Source organism: Macaca thibetana, chromosome Y (genome assembly GCF_024542745.1).
Source record: "Macaca thibetana thibetana isolate TM-01 chromosome Y, ASM2454274v1, whole genome shotgun sequence".
Lineage (NCBI taxonomy): Eukaryota > Metazoa > Chordata > Mammalia > Primates > Cercopithecidae > Macaca > Macaca thibetana.
The window spans coordinates 9,275,994-9,294,172 of NC_065599.1; the positions used below are offsets into that span (position 1 = coordinate 9,275,994).

The 18,179-nt window shown below is 39.1% G+C and overlaps 1 protein-coding gene across 8 annotated transcripts in view; it reads right to left on the minus strand.

Annotated features, from left to right (window-relative positions):
- USP9Y (ubiquitin specific peptidase 9 Y-linked) overlaps positions 1 to 18,179 on the minus strand; it is a 211,175-nt gene that overhangs the window by 167,905 nt on the left and 25,091 nt on the right. For 7 of the 8 annotated variants that reach the window (XM_050777798.1, XM_050777799.1, XM_050777801.1 and 4 more), the window contains one exon: positions 4,441 to 4,486. The exons of the other annotated variant lie outside the window; for it this stretch is intronic. The gene's annotated coding sequence lies outside the window, so the exon portion shown is untranslated. The remainder of the gene's footprint in view (positions 1 to 4,440; positions 4,487 to 18,179) is intronic. 8 annotated transcript variants of the gene reach the window in all.

Genomic DNA, 18,179 nt, shown 5'->3' on the forward strand with positions numbered 1-18,179 from the left:
AAAAAAAAAAAAAAAAAAGTTAATTGCTCACATCAGTACATAGTGGAAAAAAGGATTCTAACACAGGAAGTCTGCCATGATTAAACCACTACACATACGCCCTTTCAATCTCATTAATAATCAAGACAAAACAAATTATAACAGTGCAATACTATTCTGTTTTTCCTGATAACACTCGTCAAAAAAAACTAAAGACTGGTAACTAAACACTTAAGTCAGACATATATTGTTCTTTAATAAATAAAATCAAAAACCAAGTTACAAATTAATATTATTCCATAAGGGTAGGATTGAAAAGAAAATGGACAAAAACCAAACGTGAAGTATATACATACACAAAAATCTACCTCTATATGGTCATCTTATCATATAGTCTTCTCTTTCATTGTTTTTTGCTACATAAAAATTCTCACTCAAAATGTTTTATATGAAACACGCTTTAAAACAAACTAAAAAAACTCCCTACCGTTTTCTATTTTAGTTCTGCTGCTAATAAAAACTACTTAACTAAGTTTTTCCTGCAACTAAGAAAGAAACCAGCCACTTCACTCTATACTACTCCAAACTTGCTCATGTCTGTTCCTTTTGTCCCTTACCTGGGCTTCTGATGCCACATATATGCCCCACATATGAAAAAAACTTGCTCTAATCTTCTATTTTCTCAATTTCTTCCTGGATTCACTTTTCATAGCCTATAAAATATGTTCAAGGCTTCCCTACTGAAAGTCACCAAAATCTGAACTTCCTCTTCTAGAAAATTCTTGAAAAAGTGGCAATGTCTTTCCTTTTCCTCATCGATTGCCTTGTATCCAAGCTGCTTTGAGTCAGGATGGTTTCATGATTTAGAAATGATAACCAATTGCCCTAAAAGTACAGGCAAGCTTTCTGTGGAGTGCTTTTTTTTTTTTTTTTTTTTTTTTTTAGGGAGGAGAAAGATGAAGTTACATCAATTTACTATGTAACTCTCTACAGATCACAAGATCCTATTGCAGTTATAACCAGAAACAAAATATCTGCAGAATATATACCAATGAAAATTAAGAGAATCAAACCACATATCACTACCAAAAAATAAACAAAACACAAAAGGCAGTAAAAGAGAAAATAAGCCAAAAGCCACAAGAAATACAGGATAATGGTAACTAACTGACAATATAGATACTTTTCTTTCAGTAACTACTTTAAATGTAAATGGATTCTCCAATCAAACACATAGATGAGCTGTAAGGTTAAAAAAGCAAGTTCAACCTTATCCTTCCCTGTAAGAGACTCACAAGGTCCTACAATAGACTATGAGATCAAAGAATAACCATAGCTTCAAAGTGAAAAAAATGGAGGAGGATATTTCATGCATATAATAACCACATGAGAGCAGAGTTTGTTATAATAGTATCACACAAAATAGACTAAATAAAAAAATTCCACAAGAGACAGGGAAAAACACAATCATACAAAGGTAATTCATTAGGAAGATAAAAAATTGTAAATATGCAACAAAAAGCAGAGCTCTAAAATATATAAAGCAATATGGATAGAATTAAAGGAAAAAATAGATAGTAACACAATAACAGTACGAAATTTAGCTAACTCACTGTCTACCCAAACCAGACCAAAGAAAAAAAAATTAAACAAGGAAATAGAGGATTTGAACAATAAAACAATTAGACACATGCTGAACACTAACCCAAAAACAGCAGGATACACATTCTTTTCAAGTGTATACAGCACATTCCCCAAGACAAATCTCATATCAAAGCAAGTATTAATAAGATTAAAATAACAGAAACCCACAGGAGGTATCTTTTCAGAAAACAATGGAATGAAAATAGAATCAACAGCAGAAAGAAAACTGGAAATCCACAAATACGTGAAAATTTTAAAAAACGTTCTGAACCAATGGGTCAGAAAAATTACAATGACAAATAGAAAATATCTCGAGAAAAATTAACGAGAAAACATACCAAAACTGATGGGACACAGCAAAAGCAATGCTAGAGGAAAGTTTATAGTTTTAAAGTTTATAACTTTAATACCTGTAAATGCTGGCATTAAATCTGAAATTAACAACCTAACTATAATCTTAAAGAAGGAGAAAAAGAACTAAACCTGAAGCTAACTGAAGAAAGATCATAGCAGAGATAAATAAAATACAGAATAGAAAAAAAAGAAAAAAAAAAATCAACCAAACCAAAAGGAGGCTGTTTGAAAGATCAACACAACTGACACCACTACTTACATAAAGAAGAAAAAAATAAAACCTCAAATAACTAAAAACAAGAATGAAAGGACATACAACCAATGCAAACAGAAAAAAAAGGAGTTTAAGAAAATACTTTGAACAACTATATGTCACTAAATTACATAAGCTAGAAAAAATGAACGTAAGTTGCTAAAAACACACAATCTACCAACACTAGGTAATGAAGGATTAGAAAATCTGAACAGATTTATAACTAGGTAAGGAGGCTGAATCATAATTTAAAAACTTTCCAACCAAGAAGTCTGTGATCACATGACTTCACTGAAGAATTACACAAAGACCTAAAGAATACGTTATCACCAATCCCAAAAGTCTTCCTGAAAAATAAAGAAAACACTCCTAAATTGACTTTGGAATAAAGCTAATGCAGGTCCTCTTAGACTAAAATCTGTGCTTTCTTTTCCACTAAAAAGAAACTAGAGACCAACATTCCTGATAAATATAGATGCAAAAATCTTTAACAGAATACTAGCAAACCAAATTCAGCAGTATTGTGAAAAAATTATAAACAAATGGGATTTATTTTTGCAATGCAAAGTTAGTTTAATACATCAATACCAATCAATGTAATATACCTTGTCACCAAAAAAAGGAGAAAAACCGCATGACCTTTATCTTGATGTAGAAAAAAATAACTAAATTCAACAACCTTGTATTACCATTCAACAAAACACAACATAAAAAAGGGTGACATAGCCAAGATGGTCTCCATCTCCTGACCTTGAAAGGTGAAGCCAGCTGGACTTCCTGGGTTGAACGGGGACTTGGAGAACTTTTCTGTCTAGCTAGAGGATTGTAAACGCACCAATCAGCACTCTGTGTCTAGCTAAAAGATTGTAAATGTACCAATCAGCGCTCTGTAAAAACACACCAATGAGTGCTCTGTGTCTAGCTAGAGGATCGTAAACACACCAATCAGCACTCTGCAAAAATGCACCCATATGCGCTCTGTATTGAGCTAAAGGATTGTAAATGCACCAATCAGCACTCTGTAAAATGGACCAATCAGCAGGATGTGGGTGGGGACAAAGAAGGGAATAAAAGCTGGCCACCCTCAGCCAGCAGCAGCAACCCACTCGGGTCCCCTTCCACACTGTAGAAGCTTTGCTGTTTCACTCTTCACAATAAATCTTGCTGCTGCTCACTCTTTGGGTTCACACTACTTTTATGAGCTGTAACACCGTGAGAGTCTGTGGCTTCATTCCTGAAGTAACTGAGACCACGAACCCAATGGAAGGAATAAATAACTCTGGACACACCACCTTTAAGAGCTGTAACACTCACTGCAAAGGCCTGCAGCTTAACTCCTGAAGTCAGCAAGACCAGGAACCCACCGGAAGGAAGAAACTCTGGACACACCTGAACATCTGAAGGAACAAACTCCAGAAACCATCTTTAAGAGCTATAACACTCACCACGAGGGTCCACAGCTTCACTCTTGAAGTCAGCAAGCCTAAGAAAAAATAAAGACAGAAATACAGGGAAAGACCTCTAATGTCCAGGTGTTACAAGACTTACTACTGTTATCAGTACTACCCAAAGCGATTTACAGATTCGACACGATCTCCACAATATTTTTTTGCAGACAGTAAATTCCATATTGAATATACTCTCAAGGAACCTCAAGTACTACATACTTCTACTGTTCAAATTAGAACAACAGAAATTTCTCATAATATTTTTTCCATGCAGGCTACAATAGATAATTCCCCAGACCTTAACACAGGTACCCTTAGCATGACAGCCACGGCTTGCCCCAAACACTGAAGCAGGCTTACAGGTATGTCCTTACAGCAAGGAAATACTTCTTGCCAACTGCTAGCAATGAAATCAGCCCTTCTGTCAGCAATCATGTGAGTAAGTCATTGTGAAAGTGGATACACCAGCCTTCAGATAAATAACTGCTACCCACAAAAACTAAAACATATGTTTTTGTTTTAAACTGTTAAACTGTGAGTGATTTTCTTATGAAGGAAAAGACAAAAGACAAATATCCTGCCTCAGCTTAGTAATTAACTCAGTGACAAAAAAGAAAAAATCATATTAGCAGCCCCTCTATCAGACCACTGTAGCCTTACAGGTCTCTCACTCTTCAATTTTATTCCACAAAACATTTCTGTAAACATCTCTTACCCAAACTGCTAATATTATTGTTTTAATTTTTCAGCTAGCAGACTCACCTCCAATACATCCTCCACACAGCCACCAGAATTATCTCCAAGCTCTCTGCAAATCAAAAAGCAGATTTTTATCATGAATCCTTTCTTTTAAAAGGAAAAAGTCCCACTTCAGTGCTTAAAAGTAAAATCTCAGTGCCTTAATCTGGTACTTGAAATCATTTATGATCCGTCTCATTCAAACCATCTTTTAAGGCCGGGCGCGGTGGCTCAAGCCTGTAATCCCAGCACGTTGGGAGGCCGAGGCGGGTGGATCACGAGGTCAGGAGATCGAGACTATCCTGGCTAACATGGTGAAACCCCGTCTCTACTAAAAATACAAAAAACTAGCCGGGCGTGGTGGCGGGCGCCTGTAGTCTCAGCTACTTGGGAGGCTGAGGCGGGAGAATGGCGTGAACCCGGGAGGCGGAGCTTGCAGTGAGCCGAGATCAGCCACTGCACTCCAGCCTGGGAGACACAGCGAGACTCCGTCTCAAAAAAAAAAAAAACCATCTTTTAGTTTCATGTCCCCAATTCCCTCCTAAATATCTGGTGTGTCTTCCTCATTCTATTGATAGTACCATATACATCCTTTAAACTGTTTCCTTTCAGTGGCAGTATCTGACCTAATTCATAGAATCACCAAAATACCAGAGTTTTTAAGACTAGCAAATAGTATTCTACCTCAAACTATGATTTTCTTCACCTCTTCTACATTTCACACATGTATTTCAATACAGCAGTTATCAAACTGTATAAATAAGTACCTATTTGGCCACTAGAACTAGAGCCTTAAAAGTGGAGACCAGTCATTTTTACATCATGAGTAAATGAATACAATTCATAAGCTGCCCAATAACGACTAAGTTCAGTTCTATCACTTTACAATTTCAATGAGGTTAAACAATCTGCTCACTAACTGGTGGAAAAGTTACAATAATAAATCCAAGTTTCTTACCTAACTTGACAACTCTGTTAATCACTACACTCTCTCAGTCAGAAATGCTGCTTATACACAAGGGTCAGTTTCACCTCTGAGGAAACAGCCCAAAGAAGTCTTTCCACACCATGTATAAAAACATTGTTTCATTAGGTTTTATAATGGAATTACCACATGCACAAACATGGAGAAATAAACAAATTTCAATTATTCAACAAAGTCTGATAGCTACAGGAGCCAGTCAAATGCCCAGACCGAGGGGGGCGGGAGGGCGGGTTCAAGTCCCTGGTGAAACCCCACCTGAAAGCCAAAAACAGGCCATAGGGCTGAAAGACCTGACTGCTGATCCTGTATGAAACTTACCACCCACAATGAGAACTTCTGTTCCTTTTTGCCTGCCCTTTCATTCATTCATGATTCTTTCTGAATAATATATTTTAAACAATTGAATGTTGACTTTTCCAATACTATCTATGGCTTGCCCCTCCCCCATTCTAAGCCCATAAAAAAAGCCTGACTCAAGCATATTGGGGGACCTTCCTGCCTTTGGGTAGGGGGACAAACGCCTTGTCCTTTTTCAGGTTTGCTTGACTGTTTCAACACTCAATAAAACTTCCTACCCTGCCCACTCTTTGTTAGCACATCCTTATTCTTTCTGGGTGTGGGACAAGAGTTTTAGAACCATCAAAAAGGGGTACAAGCTATAACACACGTGAGCTGGAGCATGCCAGCATGGCCACGCAAGGCCCAGGCAGGGCATCCCCAGCCAGGGGTCACCAGCTTATGAAGTGACTGAGAAGAAAAATCCTCTATCATTTTAGGGGCTCACTCAGGATACCTGAAGGGTGAGTAAATATGGACCTAAATTTCACTTTTTTCTGAGACTTCCTGTCCAGTAACATTTTTCTGAAGGCAGATGAAGCGCCAAACCTCCAGTGCGCTAGTTAAGAACAATGGCGCAGGCAACTACAGAGTATAGGATGCTGGAGAGGACCCTCCCTCATCACTCTTGGGGTTAGCGAATGTTGGCCTCATTCCAATCCCGTTTTTCCTACGGCAATTTGTCTTCCTGTTTTTCCGCGGCTGTTATGGTACCTAGCTCTTTTACAATGTTACAAGTGTTGTTGCAAACTACAGAAATATTACTCAGTGGAAAGAGCATTTGGACCAGCCATCAGATAGGCAATTCAGAACAATGCAATTTCTGCCTGTTCCTAGAGGAAAAGAGGAAAGAGAGGTTAGGAGTCTCTCCCTGCTCTAGGAATCCATTTGCATAGAAGCTTTTTCAACCTCAAGCACCTTCCCTGCCCTGCATGTAAGCCGTTTTTTTTTTTCTTTTTTCTCTGCCACATCAGGAGTTCACACTGCCATGCAAATACAGGGAGCTTTTCTATGCAAGAGGTCTTGTTTTCTTTCGGAAGGCATCTTACTAGGTCAGATCCCCAATTCTCCCTTTCTCTCCATTGTCTGAGTACAAACCCATTTGCACAGCTATACCTGAGTTTTCAGCTTATAAGAAGACAGCGAAGTAGCCCTGACAGCTGCTAGCTGCAGTCTGGTGAGGGCCACCTGGGACTTAATGAAACCATGCACCTTCCTGAGGCGGTTCCTTGTCCCAAACTGAACTCCAAGCTTCAGGATGAAGCTCTAGAAATGAAAATGGATCTGAGGGATCCAGCGGCAGACAACACACAGTCAAACGGCACAGTACAGGTGGACTAATTCCTGTCAACTGGAATCTCCACTCCACCGCCCATTTTACGGATAGAGGTCATGCTAGCATCCATGGCATAGATGACATTACAGACAGCAGAAAAATTAGGCAAGGGATAGGTGAATGCGGATAATTCCTGTTACACATGGGTGAAAGGACCCTGCTGAGTCACTGGGACTCAGGGACATAAAGACGGAAGAAATAAAGGGGACACCTTTTCTTTCTCTCCCTCGTGTACCCCAGGTATCCACTGGAAAGACACAGGAACTAAGGGATGCCTTTTTCCCCTCCTTCCAGGTAAGTAACCAGCCACCTTCAGTCTGCACCTATCTTGGATACATCCTGAATCACTGGGACTCCTTTGAAAAAAATAAAATAAAATAAACCTTCTTTTTCCTTTTTCCTCTTCTGTTCTCTTTGCAGATGAATAATTGTGTCCCCATACCACAGAATCCCTACGGATTCATCCCCCAGATTGGGAAAAGTCAATTTTCCCCAAACCTCAAACGGTTTTGCTTAAAAATAAACAAGGAAGGCTGGGCACAGTGGCTCAGGCCTGTAATCTCAGCATTTTGGGAGGCCGAGTAAGGCGATCACGAGGTCAGAAATTCAAGACCACCCTGGCTAACACGCTGAAACCCTATCTCTACTAAAAATACAAAAAATTAGTTGGGCATGGTGGCACACATGCCTGTAGTCCTGGCTACTCGGGAGGCTAAGGCAGGAGAATCATTTGAACCCGGGAGGTGGGGGGTTGCAGTGAGCAGAGATTGTGCCACTGTACTCCAGCCTGGGTGACATAGAAATTCTGTCTCAAACAAAACAAAAACTGGGCAGAAAGCACAAATCTGAGTAAGTATCTTGAGGAGGGACAACTTTTACAGTATCATTGTCTACTTCCCTTCCCCAAGACTCCAGGATAGATAGGGCTTCACAAATTGGGGGAAGGGACATCAAAAGCCTGACAGAACAACAAAAAACATTTTTCTTACCAAACTTCTGGCCTCACTCTCCCTGTGTAACCTGGCAGAATGAATTATAAAAATCACTATTTAAATCCTCTCTAAAATTTTGATTAATAGAAAAAAGGATTTATGAGGCTAGTCTTAATTTTTAGCCAATCTGATATGCTTCATGTGTCTTTCTATATGGTTCTGCCGTGAGAGTACCTTAGGATAGAGCACGGCCTATGACCCAGTAAGTCCACTGTTCAAGCCAGGCTATCAAACTGGTCAGTAACAAATTTTGCTGCAGGTCGCCCTTGTTGTAAGCCCCTGGGAGCTTGACCTTGTAAGCATGTGGCAGTAATTTCTTTGGGTCTCTCCCATTTTACAATAGCAGCCCTGGTTCAATATTGGTGTAGGCAATATGTACTTTCTGGTTAGTGTGTGAATTTTACCATTTGGTGATTCTCTTCCCTTCCATGAACGACTTCTAGCTTCCTTTTTTTTTTTTTTTTTTTGAGACGGAGTCTCGCTCTGTCGCCCAGACTGGAGTGCAGTGGCACGATCTCCACTCACTGCAAGCTCCACCTCCCAGGTTCATGCCATTCTCCTGCCTTAGCCTCCCGTGTAGCTGGGACTACAGGCGCCCACCACCACGCCTGGCTAGTTTTTTTGTATTTTTGGTAGAGAAGGAGTTTCACTGTATTAGCCAGGATCGTCTCTATCTCCTGGCCTCGTGATCCACCTGTCCCGGCCTCCCAAAGTGCTGGAGCTTCTTTCTTAAATCTTCCTATCTCTGAGCTACCTTTAAAAAGTCTAGATTTTGTAAAAAACTGCTTACCATCTCTTTGAAAATACCACATACACTCATCATTAAGTCATAACTTTGAGTTGAGGCTTGTTGGTTTCACCTGTGAGGTTACTTTCCATGAAGGTCAAAAGCCAAAACACTGGCCACTTGGCATAGCTAAAGTTGAGTCAGAAGGGGCTTTAAATTGTTTTCTTAAATAATGCTATGGTTAAAAGTCAGCTTCATTAAAACTGGATATCCACGCTATATATTCTTGACCTCGTGGTCTGCCTGCCTCAGCCTCCCAAACTGCTGGGATTATAGGTGTGAACCACCATGCCTGGCCCAGGCTATAGGTATATTTAAAAGGCATCTATGTTTTTTTTCCCTCTTCTTGGAACTTGTTTTTCTGGAGAAAGTTTTTTTTTTCTTCTTCTTAAGTCATCTGAATTACTTCATTTTATTGTGCCACTCTTAATGCATGCATGCTAGGCACTGAGATAACTTCTGAGAGAGCACCAGGCTGGCTTGGAATAAAGAGAAAATGTGACATGGACCCCATTTCGGGAAGGAAAAAAACAAACAAAACTTTGTTTTCTCATGGAACCCCAGAAATTAAAAGTGAATAGATCCCTCTCAAAATCTGCTTTTGGCCTCCAGTTATAGCTGTTCATTAGTCCCTAAAACCTGCATGTTTTCCTAGCCCTGTTTTTGGACAGGCTCTACCCAGTGGTAATCGAATTAGGAGATAAGCAAATTAAAAATCTTACAACTACTGGAACTTCTGTTTGTGTAGTGTTATATATCTGTGTGTTATGTATGTTATGTTTATATAAAAAAGAGGTCTAATTAATTGGCTTAAAGAAAAATATGTGCTTAGATGAAATATTTTTTGAAGGAAAAAAGCTATAATGCCTTTTTAGTTCACAACTTTCATCTCTGAGAAAAACAGTTTTAAAGGTTTTTGGTAAAATACATTGTCTTCAAAATGTAAATATGTAGTCTAAATTATGCAGGTCAGATTCTAGGTTTGCTAAATGCAAGGTTATAAACTGCTTCTTTGGCTTTTGTGAACTGTTTGATTTGCCCATTCCACAATCTGGTCAGGCCTGGGGACATAATTAACCATGCTCCTAACTATGCCATAAAGACTCAGACTTTATCTGTGCCTGGTATTACATAATCAAAATAGCTTAACCAGCTGGGCACGGTGGCTCACATCTGTAATCTCAGCACTTCGGGAGGCCGAGGCAGGCGGCTAACCTGAGGTCAGGAGTGCGAGACCAGCTGGCTAACATGGTGAAGCCCTGTCTCTACTAAAAATACAAAAAGTTAGCCAGGTGTGTTGGCAACTGCCTGTATCCCAGCTTCTCTGGAGGCTGAGGCAGAAGAACTGCTTGAACCTGGGAGGTAGAGTTTGCAGTGAGCCAAGGCTGCACCCTATAGACTTGGCAACAAGAGTGAAATTCTGTCTCCAAAACAACAAAAGAAGAGCTTACCAGGTTTCACATTAAAATTATTAAAAATTGCTATTAATTACCCTTATAACATGTAACTGAAGCTACTGAAAACAGATCTACACTAAAGGTGTGTAAGAAAAATAAAATGTGTTAGCAGTAAAAAATATAAAAACGCATAGCAAAGTAAATTTTTCCTTAACGTAGGAGAGTGGAAGCATTATTATAAATTAGATAAATGGGCTTTGTCTATTTTGAATTAGTTTTGTAAAAATTAATCTTGTAAAATAAATTCTGTATGAACATACTGACTAAATTCAAAAAGTATTTGTTGGTTTGTCTCTAATTTGAGCATTTAAATAAAAACACAACAAGGTGTTCTTAAGGCACTGATAACAAAATTTGTAAAGGGCTATGAACGATTTACAAGATTATCACCTCACAGTCAAACTGGCTAAGCTCAGAGAGAATTATCTGTAAGGTTTCATTTAAAAGTTGGGATTGATATTAACTGTAGACTAAAGCAAGGGTGAAATTTCGCTTTCTCTCCCTTGAATAAGATTTTCATGTCATAGAAAAGAATAAAGATTTTTGTTTTCACCTTGAGAATAAACTGCCAAAAAATAGGCAGTTAAGATAGGAACAGATTGGAAAGCTGACTCTTCCCTCTTAATGAGTAAAAGGTTTTTTGCCTTTTTAAAATTTTCTGACTCATCATTTTGGCTAATTAAATGACATTATAATCTGGAATTCTACTTCATAGTATCAAGTGTGTTAAACATCTAACATATTTAACAAGCTTCCGAAAATCAAATTTGAGTTTCAAGGTTATCTTTTCTGACCCCTAACTTTTGGATGCTACAGAGGGCCCATGGGGAATCCAAAAGAGAAGTAAATAGGATCATCTGACATGTTTAGTTACGTGGGATTGGCAAAATAAAAACGTTTAATCTTCTCCAGGTTATATGTTAGTAAATTATAATGTATGTTCCAAAATTGTATGGGAGTTCTAAAATTCTAATGTTTGAGTATATGTCATCAATCATAATTAACATTATGATTTAAAGTTATTGTAAACCACTAATAACCTAATTTCTTTGTCAATTTTATTTGTAATTTTGTCATTTTGTCATTCACAGACAATGGCCTTGTCTTGATCCTCTTCAAAAGATGGATTATCATCAGCTATAGAACTCTGTCAGATGCTTTTAAATGCCAGTTTCTGATAACACTGGAAACAGTGACACTTGAATAGAGGAAAAATGTATAGGACTCATGAAGAGCTAAAATGTTCATGAATATCAAGCAGGACAAGTTAACTGAATGGACTGAAATAAAAAAACTGAAGGAATTACTTTTTCGAGACGGAGTCTCACTCTCTTTCCAGGCTAGAGTGCAGTGGTACGAGCTAGGCTCACTGCAAGCTCTACCTCAGGGGTTCACGCCATTCTCCTGCCTCAGCCTTCTGAGTAGCTGGGACTACAGGCACCCGCCACTATGCTCAGCTAATTTTTTGTATTTTTAGTAGAGACGGGGTTTCACCATACCATGTTAGCCAGGATAGTCTCAATCTCCTGACCTTGTGATCTGCCCACCTAGGCCTCCCAAAGTGCTGGGATTACAGGTGTGAACCAACGTGCCCAACCGGGAATTTTTTTAACTTTGCTTACAGCATTGTTGATCCTTGTTTTTTGTTTGTCAGAGTCAAGGAAACTTTCAAGCTATCTATGATTTTTTCTTTTTTGAGACGGAGTCTCACTCTGTTGCCCAGGCTGGAGTGCAGTGGCCAGATCTCAGCTCACTGCAAGCTCCGCCTCCCGGGTTTAGGACATTCTCCTGCCTCAGCCTCCCGAGTGGCTGGGACTACAGGTGCCCACCACCATGCCCAGCTAGTTTTTTGTATTTTTCAGTAGAGACGAGGTTTCACCATGTTAGCCAGGATGGTCTCGATCTCCTGACCTCGTGATCCACCTGTCTCGGCCTCCCAAAATGCTGGGATTACAGGCTTGAGCCACCGTGCCCGGCCGCTATCTATGCTTTTAACAATTGAGTAAGTTATCTTCCTAAGGACAAAATTTATAGCACATTTGTTTCTGTCTGGCTTCTCTAGAATTTGGAAACTATTGGTGAGTATCCTTAACTTAGGGAAATATAGTTACTTGCATTAGCCAAGTAAGAATCCATTTTATTTTGCAACAGAACACAGCTGGAGAAACTGGTTGTTTCGCCAATTCTTTGACTCCAAGGGTGTGCTTCCTTTTAAGGAATCAAGCTTGACTTGCAGTGTCAATAAAAGCCCTTTTGAAAAAATGGCCTCTTACCTTGTCCATGCAGTCCCAGTACATGGCTCCTAACCTGTGGTGAGTAAAGAATGTCACTTTTCACCAGGCCCAGGAGCCCCACATTATCTGGGGACCACAAGAAGACAGGGAATTTACCTAACTCACAGATATTTGAGGGTACAAACCCCTGGATGGGCTCAGCTTTAAAAGGTCTTGTCTAAGATTCCTTGTGGAGCAGAGTTCCATCAAAGACAATTTAGAAAGCTTATGTGAAAAGTAATTATCCTTGCTACTCTTTGTACAAACAAGCAGGCCAAGGAAAAAAAACTAAAGTATTCTTTTGCAAACAACTCAGTCCCACCATGATTTGTTTTTAACAAATATGAGAACTGGAAAACGCAAAATTATATTTCAAAATTTATCATACTTATCACTAAATTTTAGTCTCATTAATTGTGAAGTTTTAGCCTGCATTTTAAACTAACCTTGCTTATTCCACTGAACCAACCAGTGATCTTTGGCTGCAGCTCAGAAGAAACAAAAGGGATGGGTAATATAAAAATCTGGATAAATACTCCAATTCTGGGCAATTATCCTGCAAATCCTGCCAGGTGATAGGAGTAAACAGGGTGCCCATAACGCGGAGGTTTCTTTGGGAAAATAAAACCAAGGGAACCAACCAAAGCCAAGCCCCATTCACCCAAATCTCAACAGGCATACCAGTGGCCACCCAGTTATCTGGACACGTCAGCAGCATCCACATTTTTCAGCTGTCCTTTCCCTCTTGTTTCATTTTGATACATGACTTCTAATAGCCAGGTTTGTGGCTTCTAATCTCCAGGGTAAAAAACTCCAAACGGTCAAGCAACAGGACACCTGGACGATGGCCCCTTTTACTGAAGACCCTTAGGCAGGCCTCTGAGAAAGATCTGACTGCCGTTTTCCCTAAATAGCAGCCATAACAGTAGGAAGCAATTAAGATTGGTCGTCATCCCTATCCTAACAGCAGTCAGATGTACCTCTTCAGAGGAGGGAACTTCTAGCAGTAAGAGGCAGCCAAATGCCTAGGTAGATAGGGAGGTCCCTGGTGAAACCCCATATAAAGCCAAAAATGGCCTGAAGGCTAAAAGACCAGATGCTGGTCCTGGATAAAATTCAAGACCAAGAATGGGAATTTCTCCAGCTGTCTGCCCATCCTTTCACAATCAATTCTTTCTGAATAGTGCCTTTTAACCTATTGAATGTTGCCTTTTCCAATACTACGGAGGGTCTGCTACTCCCCCATTCTGAGCCCATAAAAAGCCCCAGACTCAGCCATATTAGGGATACTTTCCGGCCTTTGTGTAGGAGGATCATCCCCTTGTCCCCTCTCCACTAAAAGCCATTTCATCACTCAATAAAACTCCCTGCTTTGCTCACTCTCTTGATTGTCAGCATATCCTCATTCTTCTTGGGCGTGGGACAAGAACTTGAGAACCAGTGTGCAAGCCAGACTGGGCCTGGGGAAGCATATGGGGTGGGGTACCTCCTGTGGCAGGTAGCACGTCCCAAGCAAGGACTCCAGCATCAATGTCCAGAGGTCCCCAAGTGGCAAAGGGACCAAGAAAAAAATCCTGCATCACTGTTACTGGGCTAGAGACCATGCTAATAGTCATAAACTTAAGTTCCAGTAAAAGACAAAAACACAAAAGATTAAATAAAGTAGAAAGTGTTGCGTTCATGAAAAATTGCAAGCAGAGTTCAAAGCAAGTGTACATCATTACCAAATAAAGACAGACAATATTTCATGAAGATGGCATATGAACTGGGCCTTGCAGGTCAGACATAATTATGACATAACAAAGGCCAGGCAAGCCAACCACTAAGCTTATACTAATAAGACGGAATAAAAGAAAGGTCAGAGCATGCACATCAATTGTGGATAGTTTTATTAGATGAGAGAATATTAAGTAATTATGAGACTAACTGGAAGAGAAAGCTTCCTTGAGGAAGCTACTTCTTGTTTTGTGTAGCTAAAAGGAAGTCAAAGAAGCCTCCCATGATTGTCTTTTCACTAATATAATTCCTGCACTGAGCCTGTACTTACAATTACTAAAATAATCCTCAATAAAAGGAATACACTTTCAGACAGGTGATACTTATGTGGCTTAGATAATAATACCCTTTATATCAGGCAAGGAACATACACATACAATGACCCTCATTTTAAAATTATTACAGGTATTGTTGGCTTGGACCTGGTAAGCTGAAGCAAGAAGGACTAAGGGTTACTATATGTGTATATGCTAAAAACTTATACATTATACTAATTATACTAAGTAATTCTGTTAGAATATATGTATATTCTCAAACTATGAGGCTCAAGGCTAATAAAAGAAGTGAAGTCTTATACAAAGAAATCACAATAATCTTGCAGACCAGGGTATCTCAGCCTTGGCACTGTTACCATTTTGGGTCAGATAACTCTGCAAGTGGGAGAATTCTGTTCACTGTAAGATGTTTAGCACTATTCGTGGACTCTACCTACTAGATGCCAAGTACTAATCACCGTCCCCTCACATCATAACCAAAAATGTCCCCGATATTGCTGACTGCCCCATGAGAAGGCAAAATCAGCCCCAGTCAGGAAGTACTGCTTTAGACTGACACTATAATAATTATAATAACAATCAAATGATCATTTATTATCATGCTTAATTTATTCCTAAAATTGTTAAATGACATAATATACCGATTAGTTGATGAAATGAGATTATCTGTAATTTTTTTCAGTAGAGTCTAGACAACCACTTTACCGAGACACTAGAATTCTATGTCATTGCATAATGCGTTCTTGAAAACATGACAGAAGTAAGTCAAGAATAAACGACAGACTTACACATTTTTAAAGACTTTCAACTCTTAGAGTACAACAAATAACGTAAAATCCCCTGTAACGCCCATAGTGCCAGCTTGTAAAATGGCTCCCCATGATGCAGCCTCCTGACAGTCAGTCATGCTTTTGTCTAATAATCACTTTCTGATGAATTTGGAGCTAACCTAGTGATTTGTTTTTAACTATGTCAGTTCCACAATTAAAGACTTTCATGTTACTTGTTTTTGCTGCAGCTTGTCTTGCTTGCTTGCCCTAATGAAGCAAGCTGCTATATTGTGACTTGCTCCATAAAAAGGGCTGCCTGGCAAGAATGCACTATAGTAGATGGGTGAAGAAATGAGACCAAGAACCGAAAAGGAAATTTATTAATTAATTCTTAATTCTGCCAATAATCACCTGAGAGATCTCAAAACCATACTCAGTCAATCTTTCAGGTGATGACAAACACATGAAAAACCTGATTACTGCTTTGAAGAGATACTGAACCAAAGGACACAGCTAAATCATGCCTGTATTCAAAAGAAACTGTGAGATGAAAATTGTTATATCTTAAATCACTACAGTCTAAGGATAGTATGTGACATGGCTTGGATCTATGTCTCCACCAAATCTCATGTGGAATTATATTTCCCAATGTTGAACAGAGGTGGACCTGGTATGAGGTGACTGGATCTTAAGCACGGCTCTTTCATGAATGGTTCAGCACCATACCCTTGGTGCTGTTCTTCTGACAGTGAGTTCTTGCAAGATCTGGTTTTTAATTTTAATTTTATTTTACTTTTTAGGCACAGTCTTACTCTGTTCACCCAGGCTGGAGTTCCGTGGCACAATCTCGATTCACTGCAACCTCCGCCTCCCAGCCTGGATCTCCTGACCTCATGATCCGCCTACCTCTGCCTCCCAAAGTGCTGGGATTACAGGCGAGAACATTATTTTCTTACAGACACAGAAACCCCAAGTTTATCTTGGAACCCCGAGAGGAGAGAAAATCAACCCAACTCAGATATTTGATGGCACAAATCCATGGCTTAAAAAAATTTTATGTGGGGTTCCTTCTGTGGAACAAAGTTCCATCAAAGTCAATTTAAAACCTATGTAAAAAAATAATAATTATTCCTGCTGCACTGGAATACAAATAATCTGGCCTGTATATACATAATCTGGCCAAGTATATAATACAAGTATTTAATATACTTGTATACAAATAATCTGGCCAAGTATATAATAGAGCAAACCAGCCCTACCATAATTTGTCTTTAGCAAAAACAGAAACCGGAGAGAGAAAAATTGTGTTTCGGAAAACTATAGTACACCTGTTAGATTCTAGACTTGCCTAATGTTTTTCAATTTTTATTATTTCTGCAGTTTGGGCTGAATTCTAGTTTTTTCTTGGCTACAAGTCTTCAAAATGATGTTTCTAATTTTTCTGTTTTTCCTCCTTTTCCCCATTTTTTAAAATTCAGAGTCACTGAAAACTAAGCTGTGCTTTCTTAAACTCCTGTGAACTGAATCCAGACAACTTAAACCTCAGAAGAAAATAACAGCAACCTGTTTATTTACATAAGCCACTTTCATACCTGCCTACTGTTGTATAGACTTCAGAGTAATGTGGCCTCTATTGATTTTCCAGGAGTGTTCTTTTGTTTTTTCTCCCTTCCTCCCATCTATTTTCTCTTTACAGGACACAAGACTTAACAGCCTGCTAAAAATGAGCTTTTAGGACCTACCCATATAGGAATAAACCATCCTAGCCATGAGGGATCAGATGAAATCTGAGACTAGAGACTCATTTTGTTGTAAAATACCTTCTCCAAAAGATTTTATAAAAGAAAAGGGAGGGGGGTGGATATGAAAGGAAAATAAATCTTGGGGCCCCCCAAATCACTAAGCTAAAGGCCTAAGTTAGAAACTGTTTAGGGCCAACTTACCGCCATTCTATTCAAATTCACCCCTCTGCTCACTGAGATAGATGCATATTTGATTGCCGCCTTTGGAAAGGCTAATCAGAAATGCAAAAGAACGCAGCTGTTTGTCTCTCACCTATCTATGACCTGGAAGCCCCCTCCTCAGTTTGAGTCTTCCTGCCTTTGCTTCACTTGATCCCTGCCTTGATCCCTGCCTTTCCAGACTGAACCAAGATACTTCTTACATATGTTGATTTATGTCTCATGTCTCCCTAAAACGTGTAAAACTGGGCCCCAACCACCTTGGGCACATCTTGTTAGGACTTCTGAGACTGTGTCACAAGTTTGTGTCTACAACCTTGACAAAATAAACTTTCTAAATTAAGTGAGACCTGTCTTAAATTTTTGGAGTTCCATCAGATACGCATTTGTCTCACCTGAGTATCAAAGGGATGATTTTGAGTCCTCTGTGTTTTTTTGTCCACAGGAATTTCCTTCTGGGCAAATCGTGAGGGAAGGATGTCATTTTTTTATGTTTGTAGCTATTTCATTTAGGAATAACTAAACGGGAGCAGGTTTACCTGAATCAGTTCCTCGCTTGACTTCCCTTTGGCTTAGTGATTTTGGAGTCCTGAGATTTATTTTCCTTTCACATACCTATTTTATTTGTGATGGTTTATGGTCATTGAACCTTGTAACACTGATTACATTTCTTTTTACTGGTCTTTTTTCTTAAGTACATAAACTTATTACTGGGGCAGTAGAGAGCACAGAAATTATATTAGGTACATAGCCTGCACTTAAATAGAATATTTAAAATACATTTTGTCCACAGAGCTGGAATTGTAAATAAAAAC